This window comes from Erythranthe guttata, chromosome 7, assembly GCF_056151865.1.
Source record: "Erythranthe guttata isolate IM_541 chromosome 7, IM_541, whole genome shotgun sequence".
Lineage (NCBI taxonomy): Eukaryota > Viridiplantae > Streptophyta > Magnoliopsida > Lamiales > Phrymaceae > Erythranthe > Erythranthe guttata.
Genome location: NC_142539.1, coordinates 11,748,785 through 11,760,465, shown reverse-complemented (window position 1 = coordinate 11,760,465; position 11,681 = coordinate 11,748,785). Strand labels below are relative to the sequence as shown.

The window sequence follows — 11,681 nt, the reverse complement described above, 5'->3', positions numbered from 1 at the left end:
AGTATTTATTGGAAATTTTTACATTTATTTTTGAATTCTTTTATCAATTTTTTATCTATTTCAAGATTTAATTTTTTTATTTTCCAGCAATCTTTGCAATTTTTTTAATAACTCACATTTTCTATCGCTAACTTCGAAGAGTCTCCACAAGTTGAAAAATACTATATTTTAGTTTTACTATATTTAAACAAATGTTACATATATTCACTAAAAAAAAATCTTTTGATGGACAACACCTATTTTTCACATAGTTAGGCAAAAAGTGTTGTCACTACGCTTGTCACTAACGGGGTGTTGTTAATGCTCTATAGTGACAATAAATAAAGATTAAGTGACAACAAAAAGAGCTATTAGTGACAATAAAAAAGATGTTGTCACTTAATGCACACATTAAGTGACAACTTTTTCAATAATGCAACTTTTTCTTGTAGTGATTTGTAACTTCTTCAATAATATTTATATGACTATTTAGTATTTTCAGAAACACTTAAAAGCTCTGCCCGGAACTCCATAAACTTTTTATTTACCTTAACCTCGTCAATATATTAGTCATATTTTCTCCAAAAATCTTAATTCTAATCTATTAATTTACTGTCCAGAAATGCTCGTTAGAATGAATTAATGTGTAAATTATATAATACAAATAGGACTCATACAAAATCTTAAAATTCGCATAGGGCCACCAATTTCTCAGTAACGACCCTGAGTTGACGTACATCCTCTTGTCTCCTCACCAAGTTCACGATCTTCTTAAGAGCAAACTTCTCACATATATTAGTCAACCTAGCTATTAGCATTTTTTCATCAATATATTTTAGATAATCATTTTTTATAACCTATATTATATATATTGGATCTAATTTACATCTTCTGCTGAGGTGGCATCTTTTACCGAACGAACACACGGGAACTCGGTGTACAATGTTAGGGTTGATCAATGGAGAAATGTTGCCAGTGATAATGGTGGGGAGCCTTACAAAACCTTGCCCGGTGATATTGTTCTTCTTTCGGATTCGAAACCCGAAACTGTTTCCGACCTACTACGCGTTGGATCCGCATATACATTTGTATCCGTAACAAATATCGAAGCTGATGACGAGAGCGACAGTAGTTGCAAACCCTCCGGTTTTACTCTGAAAGCAACTCAAAACATTGAATTCGGCAAGTCCCTCTACGTGGTTTTCTTGATCAACGTTACACCGCATAAGAGAATATGGAACGCGTTGCGCATGCGTCAGAACCTGACAATCATTCAGAAATTATTAGCCAAGAACCACTTGGTGAAGAGCCCAACTACTTTATTATCGCGCTTGTATTCACTGTCGTCTTGGCTTCCGTCTTTCGGTTCTAATCATACCTTAGTACAGGATGAGGGGATTTGTGAAGTTTGTTGTCACAAAAACAACAATGAGATGAAGGAGAAACTCGGGTCGGCTTTATTCTCCAAGTTGAACGAATCACAACTCGACGCGATTTCGGCATGTCTATCCAAATCAAAGTGTGACCACAAGTCATCGGTTGAACTCATATGGGGTCCACCCGGGACTGGAAAGACCGCAACGTTGAGCATATTTCTCTATACCCTCTTGAAAATGAACGTGAGGACCCTCGTTTGCGCACCGACAAACGTTGCAATTAAAGAACTTGCCTCTCGGGTCGTTTCTCTAGTAAGAAGTTCGGTTTTAAGAGAATCCGCCGACGAGAGCTGTTTGTCTTGTCCTTTAGGAGACATGCTCATATTTGGCAATAAGGATCGTTTGAAAGTTAGCTCAGAGATCGACGAAATCTTTTTAGATCGTCGTGTTAAGATGCTTTCAAGTTGCTTGGGATCGCTAACTGGTTGGGAGCATTGTATCTCGTCCATGCTCGATTTTCTCGAAGATTATGTTTCTCAACATCAAATCTTTGTGGAGAACGAGCTAATCAAAGCAAATGAAATTCTCGACGATGATGATAATGATGAAGCGAATAATAATAACTTGGAGTACTCGAAATCACTTTTGGAGTTTGCCAGAGATCGATTCGCGCATTTAGCAGCACCGCTGAGAAACTGCATGGTTACATTCTTCACTCATTTACAAAGAAACCTCGCTCACGAGAAGCACATCTTTCGGAACATAACGAAACTTATGTCTCTTCTCGATTATATTGAGATGTTGTTTGAAGACAATAGCTTAACATCCGAAGAACTCGAGAGGATCTTTCGACAAAAGGATAGTGTTGTATTATCTCGTGTTCATGATTCGTTAGTTGAACTAGACCTGCCAGATGGCATTAACGCGGCTGCCACCACGGAGTTGTGTTTCCGGAATGCTACTTTGATATTCTGCACCACTTCGTCTGCATATAAGCTGCACAAGGTCGATACGAAACCGTTTAATCTTTTGGTGATCGATGAAGCTGCTCAAGTGAAGGAGTGCGAATCGATCATCGCACTTCAGATCCCGGGTATGAGGCATGCGGTTCTTGTTGGAGACGAATGCCAATTACCCGCCACAGTTATCAGCAAGGTACGTATTTGATTAGGGAAAATTGTAGTTTTGGTCCTCTATGTTTGCCTAATTAGGAATTTAGTCCTCTAACTTGTCATGTTTCGGTTTTACATGCAATAGCTTTGCAAATATAGTATTTTTAGTCCTATTTTGCATGATTTTTATTTTTATGACGCGACAAATAAACTTGACGCATTTTACTTATATGGACGCTTGCAAATTTATAAATTCGATATCTAACTTACCATTTGTAGAACTTTAATTATGTGAGACGACTCATCTATAAATCAAATTAGAGGAGCATTTATAATTTTGAAGTGTCCATATAAATTAATTTCCACGAGTTTGTTAGGTCATCATTAAAGGACGGCTAAAATTTAAATTTCACGAGTTTGTTGGTACAACTCGTTTCTTTATGTTATACTCAAATTTTATCTGTCGATTCTTCAATTTCTGAAATGGAAATTTTTCAGGTTGTATTCAGTGAAAACTTCCGAAAGTCATTTCAGAAATTGTATCCTTCCAATGTTAAGAATCTCGCGATAAATGTTTTACTTAAGCTTGCAAGTGGCTGGCGGCCCAAGAATATAAACGTGGACTGGAAATGCGAGAGCTCTTCGTATATTGTGAAGCAAATCAAGGTTTCAAAATACTATGTTGTGTGCTCAATCGATTTAGTTAAGGACCCTGTTTACGTACAAATTTTCAAAGTGTGGGATATATTGCCCATGAAGGAGACTGCAAAACTCTTGAAAAGACTCGACAGCATTTTTGCTATGTATACGGATGATTTTATCGACCGCTGCAATGAGAAGTTGTGCGAGGGGTATGCAAATTAATTTACGATTTCCTCTAATTCCAATTCAAAAATCGTGATTGGTCTCAATTAATTCGGTTTTTATTATTTTTTTTTCAGAAATTTGGAGGTGCCAAAGAGTTGGTCGGTTTCCGACGATATAATCCGGTTCAAGAATCACAATAATGACAACAAAGTCAATAGTGGTGCGAGTGTTGACTGCAGAAGTCATGTTGAAAATGCCAAAGTAAACGAGAGCTTACTGCTGATGAAATTTTACTCGTTGCGAGTGATGTTGTGAATCATTTGCTTACCGATGTGGAAGGCAGAGAAGTGAATCTCCCGTTTGAGGTTACCGATGAAGAGCGTGCAATAATAATGTTTCCAAGGAGCAGCTTTATATTAGGTCGATCTGGTATTGGGAAGACGACTATTTTGACTATGAAGTTGTACCAGAAGCTTCATCAGTACTCCATTGCCACACGGGATTCTATGACAGCTGGCGAACTTGTCATCGTGTTATGTTTTTCTCTCTTTCTAATATTGGCAAAATAACAGGAAATAGTTGGCGAATATAAATAAACGTGAAATAAATGGAAGCTTGATAACATGAGAGTATATTATATGTTTAGAACTTGATGTTATATGCAGGTAAACCTCTATAAATTAATACAGTCGGGACTAGGGAAATTCTATTAATTTAGTGAAATATTAAATTATCGAGTTAATAATTTAGCACATTCTCACCGAGTTGGGACCAGAAGAATTTATTATTTATGCGATGTTATTAATTTATCGAGGTTCTACTGTACTTGGTTGAGAACATACTAGAGTTTAATTAAGTATACCTATTACCTTTTTAGCTGATGCGTCTCATTTGTGTTTCTTTCCTGGTTAACAAACATCTCTAACGAATAACGGTTATGGTATTGTGAAAGGGTTACTCATAGATTTATTGAATATTTTGATTTCTTTTGTTTTTTGTTTTGGAATGTCTATTAAATTGTTTATTAAATGTGGTTCATATTCCAGAAATGCACTACTGACCTTTACTTAACAATATGTACAGCTTTGCTAGTGAGAATACCTCCAAAAATAACAACTTGGCAGATATGGACGATTTAGATGAAATGGCTGAATTCAGAGATATCCCCGACACATTTGTTGGCATCGAACCGGAAAAATATCCTCTGATTATCACATTTCACAAGTTTCTAATGATGCTCGATGGCACTTTGGGTAATTCTTACTTTGAAAAATTTCGTGAAGCAAGAGGCTCCTCACAGTACGAAGGAAGATCTATTGCACTGCAGACTTTCATAAGGAGAAACGAGGTTACTTATGACCGTTTTCGGTCCTTATACTGGCCCCACTTCAATGCTAAGTATACAAAAATTCTTGATCCTTCAAGAGTTTTCACCGAAATAATGTCGCATATAAAAGGAGGTCTAAAAGAAGGGGAATCGGGCGAAACCAAACGAAGCAGAGAGGCCTATGTTTCATTATCTAAAAGTAGGGTTTCCACTTTAAGTGCGGAGAAAAGGGATGCGATTTATGATGTTTTCGAGAACTACGAGAAAATGAAAATGGAGCGTGGTGAATTTGATCTTGCTGATTTTGTGATTGATATTCATCTCCGCCTCAAGAATGAGGAGGATTTAATGGGTGATAAAATGGATTTCGTGTACATCGATGAAGTGCAGGACCTCACCATGAGGCAAATTTCCCTTTTTCGATTTATTTGCAAAAATGTGGATGAAGGATTTGTATTTTGCGGTGATACAGCACAGACGATTGCACGAGGGATTGACTTTCGGTTTGAAGACATTAGATCATTGTTCTATAATGAGTTCTTTATGAAATCGTCTAGAATTTGTGAGCCTTCAGCTTCTGGGAAGAGAGAGAAAGGGGTTATATCGGATACGTTTTGTTTGTCGCAGAATTTCCGTACTCATACTGGTGTACTTAGGTTGGCACAAAGTGTCATAGATCTTATTTGCCATTTTTTCCCACAATCAATTGATGCATTGGCTCCAGAGACTAGTCTTATATACGGTGAGTCACCTGTTGTACTCGAACCGGGTAGTGACGAGAATTTGATTAAGAGTATATTTGGACATAGTGGACATGATGGTGGAAAATGGGTCGGGTTTGGTGCTGACCAAGTAATTTTAGTACGGGACGATTCTGCAAGAAACGAAATTTTCAACTACATTGGCAAAAAAGCTCTTGTTCTGACTATAGTTGAGTGCAAGGGGCTCGAGTTTCAGGTTAGATATTAAATAATGTTTCTTTCATGTAAAGTTCAGTTTTATTTTTTATTTTTGTAATTGTATCTGAACCACATTAAATTTGTGTTTTTTTTACGAACTGTCCCAACACCTAGCGTAAGTAACCGTAACAGTACTAAAGAAAAACTCTGACACAAACGTATATAATATTTACACGGAATAAAAGTAACAATTTTTATAATTATGTTTCTACATTAATGTAAGAATTATTCTTGTAGGATGTTTTGTTGTACAATTTTTTTGGTTCATCACCAATGAGTGATCAATGGAGGGTTTTGTACGAATTCTTGAAACAAAAGGATCTACTTGATGCCACTACTCCAAAGTCGTTTCCAAGTTTTAGCGAGTCAAGGCACAATATCTTGTGCTCTGAACTGAAGCAACTATACGTGGCGATCACTCGAACGAGGCAAAGATTGTGGATATGTGAAAACGATGAAGAGTTGTCGAAGCCAATACTCAACTATTGGAGAAGGTTGTGCCTTGTCCAAGTGCGTAAAATAGACGATTCTCTTGCCTTAGCAATGCAAAGAGCTAGCAGCCCCCGAGGAGTGGAAATCACAAGGAGTCAAGGTTTTTTGAATTGTATTTTCCCGGGTTTTTTTTTTTATTTTAATTATATTTTTTTGCATTATTTATTCTAATTGTATTTTTATTTTTGCAGCTCTTTTGGGAGAAAAATTATGAGATGGCAACAGTGTGCTTCGAAAAAGCAGGAGAAGAAATATGGGAGAAAAGGGCTAAGGCTTCTGGCCTTAGAGCGTCGGCAGACTCTATGCGTGGTTCAAACCCGAAAGAGGCACGTGTAATGCTTAGAGAGGCTGCCGAAATATTTGATTCTATTGATCGAGCTGATACTGCAGCAGAATGTTTTTGCGACTTAGGGGAGTACGAAAGAGCAGGTACACTCATTGAATAATTCTTGCAATTGGATTACCAAATGTACCTTTGAAAAATTGAAGGGGTTTTTAATTTTTATTATAGGTTTAGGGGCTAAAGTAAAATTTAATGTATATGACAAAATTACCCCAACCCTTTAAACTCAATTCTTAATTGTAACCCCAATTTAACTTCAATTTCATCAATTTTGACCACAAAATCCAATTTTGACTTTTTCTTTTGCCGCCGTTTTCCGGCGAATTTTTTCGTCGTCGATTTCTGACGTTGACTTTTTATGATTTTTATTCATTTACGTCTCCAGTTTCCGTGCGTTGACTTTTTTTTTCAAAAATTTCTATCCGCTTTTTTTTATGCCCATTGTTGAACGTTGAGAGTAATTGTACAGTCTTGACAGTATAATTATTGTTTTACAATAATATTACTGTCAATCACATCAATATTATTAATTTTTTTTTGCTTTTTTATTTTGTTTGTTTTATTGACCTGTTAACATAATAATATTACTATTACAGTCAACCACATCAATATTAATTCTTTTGACTTTTTATTATATTTGCCTTGGTTGAACGGTCAACATATTCATATTACTGTATTACACAATAATAGTGATTTTTGTTGTTTTAATACTACTGTGCTTGAGAGTAATATAACAATATTATTGTGTTACACAATAATATAATTAATATTACTGTGGTTTGTCAATCTCCGTAATATTACTGTTTAAACATGTCAAAAAATGTTAACAAAAATAAAGTTTAAAAAAAAAAGTCAACGCCGCTGGAGACCAGCTTTGATTGCCGATCGGTGATGACGGAAAACAAAGAAAAAAAAAGTCAATACCGGAGATCGGCGGCTGACCGGCAGTGATGTAAAAATTGGGTTACCCCTTAGCTCTATGTTGTTTCCACCACTTCCTGAAACTAATAGTTCTTTAGACCGTTAGAACTCTATACTTTTAGCTACATCATTAGGGTACAATTCAATGTTCGAGTGAAATAGGAACCAAAAATGCTAATTTTGCACAGTTATTGCTTGTAGCATTGAAACAGGACAACTTATAAACAAAAAGTAGTAGTAGATTGATTTTTTTGATTTAATTTCGTGGTGCAGGAAGGATTTATTTGGAAAAATGTGGTACGTCTGAGCTTCGAAGAGCTGGGGAATGTTTCTTATTAGCTGGAAATTACAAACTTGCAACCGAAGTTTACAACAAGGGGAATTTTTTCGACGAGTGCTTATCAGCTTGCACCAAAGGCAATCATTTTGACCTCGGTCTGCAATACATCGAGCAATGGAAACAACAAGCATCATTCGATACCGGAATTATGACAAGATTTAAGGAGATCGACAATATTGCACAACAGTTTCTCGAAAAATGTGCTTTCGAATGTCATAAGAAAAAAGACAGTGCATCGATGATGAAGTTTGTTCGTGCTTTCTGTACGGAAGAATCTAAAAGAAACTTCTTGAAGTCAAGGGACTGCCTTGAGGAGCTTCTAATATTGGAGGAAGATTCCGGAAATTTTATCGAGGCTGTACATATTGCACAACAGTTGGGACTTATTCTACGTGAGATTGATTTGCTCGAAAAAGCTAAGGACTTTCGAAATGCTTCTTTGCTCGTAATTTCGTATGTATTGAATAACTCTCTTTGGGTGTATGGAAGTCAAGGTTGGCCTCTAAAATCATTTCCTGAAGAGGAAGAGATTTTAGCGAAAGCTATTTCCGATGCAAAGAAGGTTTCGGAAAATTTTCATGCAACCATTTGTGCGGAGGCCAAATTTTTGTCTATGAGTGATAGGATGAACTCGTCCGAGTTGATGCAGTGTTATAGTGCTTCGAAGCAATACAAATCTCGTATGGTCGAAATTATATCCGTCAGAAAATTCCTCGATGCCCATTTTCAAGTGCATCCGACAAAATACGAATCGGATCCTCAATTGATGCTCATTGATCGAAGTTTATTCGACGAAAAAATGTCGAAGAACAAGGTCTCTGATGGAACGCTGGTTTTCGTTTGGAACCTATGGAAGGTGCAAAGCTTGGAGATCTTCGAATGCCTCGACTCTATCGAAAGGGCTGACCTCAGCGAATGTGAAGATACTGCTCGATTCTGTTTTAACTACTTTGGAGTGAGGTCGACAAATAACTCGAGCGACACCTGTATATTGCTCAACCCTAATTCTGCATGGATTCGAAATTCCGACAAGAGGTTCATTTTGCGGAAAAGAAACGTGGCAACTCTTGATGCCCGTGATTTTGCATCAGCTGCTCGAGAATATTGGTGTCAAGAAATAGTTTCGACTGGTCTAAGAGTTTTGGACGCTCTTCAATCTTGCTTGATGAAGCCCTCGTTGTCTATGTACTGCCAAAGTGTGTGCCTCGTTCGCATTTTCGACATAACAAGGTTCGTCGAGTCGAAATCACCCACCACAAAGAAACTGCAGAATTTTCTTTCGTTATGCGTCGACTCCAGATATTTCAATTCAGTTTTTCCTTTGGACCCTCGACACTCGTTATCTGAGGATATGGTATCTTTAAGGGAATCCGAACTTTCCAATAATTTACTCGAAGAAATTATCTCGAGAAATGTTAGTAGCTCAAGGAATAATAATGAACTCAGTTATGGGCAGATAGGAGAGGCGGTGATGACAATGCTCGGGTCTGGATTATTGCAGAGAAACGGAATTCATGAGAAAATTATTACAAGGCTGTCTGAAAACTCTTCGTGGAAGTCATTCATCGAGAATCTGATCAGTGTGCAGGAATCTTCGAAAGAAGCCCTTAGTCGCGAGTTTCATAATGCACTTGTAGAAACTTACAACATAAACTGGAGGGCGAGTGACTATATTTCTCCGAAATGTTTCTTTTATCTCGTGGAGAGGCTCTTGATTTTGGTTCCCCACTCTCGAGGGTTTTTTTTCACTACAAAATCGTCGTTCGTGGAGTATTTAATGTGCCTTGAACCGGATGTTAACCCGAGTTCCGGTTTAGTAACGGACAAGAAATCGAATGCCGCAGACACGTTTAACTTTGTGGCGAGTGTGGTCAGAGAATGTCTTGATAACAGTCAGGCTACAGCGGAATGGATTGGTCGTTCTAATATCGACGGCAAGTACTATCTTCCGGTGCTTATGCTGAGGTTGTTCATGATTCTTTGTTTATCGTGTCTGAATTCGGAGTTGTCGCTCAACGTACTTCTTGAGGTGCTTAAAGTGCCCCATATCAAATGCCAGCTGCCGCGGAATTTTTGCGAAGCGATTCGGTGTAGAAGGACAAACAATGCGTCGGATGAAGCTGCAGTTGCTGGAGCATTCAATATTATCGGGGATCCACTTGTTATTGTAGCCTCGAACGAAAATAGTCGTCTCAAGTTTGTATGCCCCGATGCCATTTTTCTTGACTTAAAGTCCTTCTCGTGTAGAAATGAGGTCATCGAAAAACTATTTCCTAAGAGCAGTGATAAAAAAGCCACCGTCGAACCTAATGTTGTTAGTGAACAAGTTACGGAATCTTCTAAAATGACAGAGGGTATTATTCTGGAATTACTTGACGCCTTACGGAATAGAAACGATGGAGATTCGAAGAGCCTTGTCATGATAAAGAAGGTAAAGTGAAATTATTATTATTATTTATTTTTTTATTCGGGGAGTTTATAATCAATCGGCTGATAATTTTTTTTTTTATGTGTATGATATATCTCTCGTCTGCTTGTTTTTTTTTTTTTCAGGAGGAAGTGGAGAAGCATATAAAGTTTTTAACTGGTGACATGGCAAAGTTAAGTGAGCGGAAGAGGTCTCGGTTTCACTCCGGTGAAGATGAAAATGATGTGCCGGACGAAAACACCACCACGATTGATGAACTGACCGAGATTTGTTCTTTGTTAGACACGAGGTTAGTCGTTAAAAAAAATATCATTTGGAATAACAAAAGTGAGAGAATATATACGATTGATATATAATATCGTATTAAAGCCTTTGTCATGATTGCAGTGACTTTGATACTAAAGCGGCCATGCTCAAGATTAAAGAGATTTTGAAGAGATTGGAAGAAAGAAGGCCGAATGTGAGTACTGTCGGATCTCAAAGTTGTGTTGTTTCTGATGACGACGAGGATGAAGATGGAGAAAATAATAGCAAAAGCGGGGGGAAGAAGAAGAAACAGCACCCGAAAAAAGGGAAAGAGAAAGGAAAAGGAGGTAAAAGAAAGTAAAAAAGCATCGTCTACGGTACGTATTTTTGCTCCCTTTTTGAGCATCTCTGATGTAACTTTTTGTTTTAAGCCCGGGGGGTCGAGTGCTCGATCAAGTATTAAATTTTCTCGTGTCACATTTTACACGCTTTATGTGTGTGTGTGCGTGTGCTTAAGTATGTAATTGTATGGCCATGTGTTGAATTTCTCCTATTGTAAGCATATCTGGAAAATTGATGTCGGATTTTTAACAATCAATTATCCAATGGTCGATTCGTCCTTGCCGCAATGAAGCCAAAGAAGCATATGCCAAGACAAACGAGGCAAGTTTGGTTAGTAGAACCCGATCGATTTCCCCGTCGAAATATTAATCGTCTGCAAGACCGAAGAAACAACGTAGGGTTTGTGAAATGATGCACGAATGTATCTCCACATAGATATAGCTATGTCAGAATAAAAGCATAGGGTATAAATTAATCGATCATCTCGAGTAGGATCGAGCCCCACAAGATGGATTTCATCTCGTAAATACTTTGAGGAAATAGTGATAAAACTTATTAGAACTAAATGGCAAGCCCAACTAAATATTCGCTTCACATCATTTATAAAATTCATTAACGCAGCCTCTAAATGTTGGCGAAGGTTGTTTCCAATAGCGAGCGCAGCTCCCGCTAAAGCAATTGTAAGTGTAACAGTTCCTGCACCTACTAATTTTGCACCTTCTAACATATCGTTTTGAGTACTATGTTCACGCTTTTTCATTCACGATTTTCTCTTCTCTTCTTCGTCGATTCTTTTCACCTCTTTCTTCAACTAGGTGGGACGCGCAGAACCTTCTTAACTGATGCATATGTCAGTAATAAATCTCCTCATGTGCCATTAAGTGGTAATTTGCCTGAAACTGTGTGGTGTGGTGAACCCGCTGATCTGTCCAACTTGAAAGTGTTTGGTAGTACTGCATTTGTGCATAAAAACATGATAAACTTGAACCAAGATCTATTAAGTGTTTTT

General features: G+C 37.5%; 1 non-coding gene across 1 annotated transcript; it reads left to right on the top strand.

Annotated features, from left to right (window-relative positions):
* The first annotated feature begins 1,087 nt into the window (after positions 1–1,087).
* Positions 1,088–10,794, top strand: LOC105958026 (uncharacterized). Its single transcript, XR_016031984.1, has 9 exons — positions 1,088–2,519; positions 2,966–3,318; positions 3,409–3,806; positions 4,352–5,558; positions 5,798–6,152; positions 6,244–6,481; positions 7,590–10,087; positions 10,210–10,373; positions 10,472–10,794. It is a non-coding gene; the product is annotated as an uncharacterized LOC105958026 (transcript).
* The last annotated feature ends 887 nt before the right edge of the window (positions 10,795–11,681 follow it).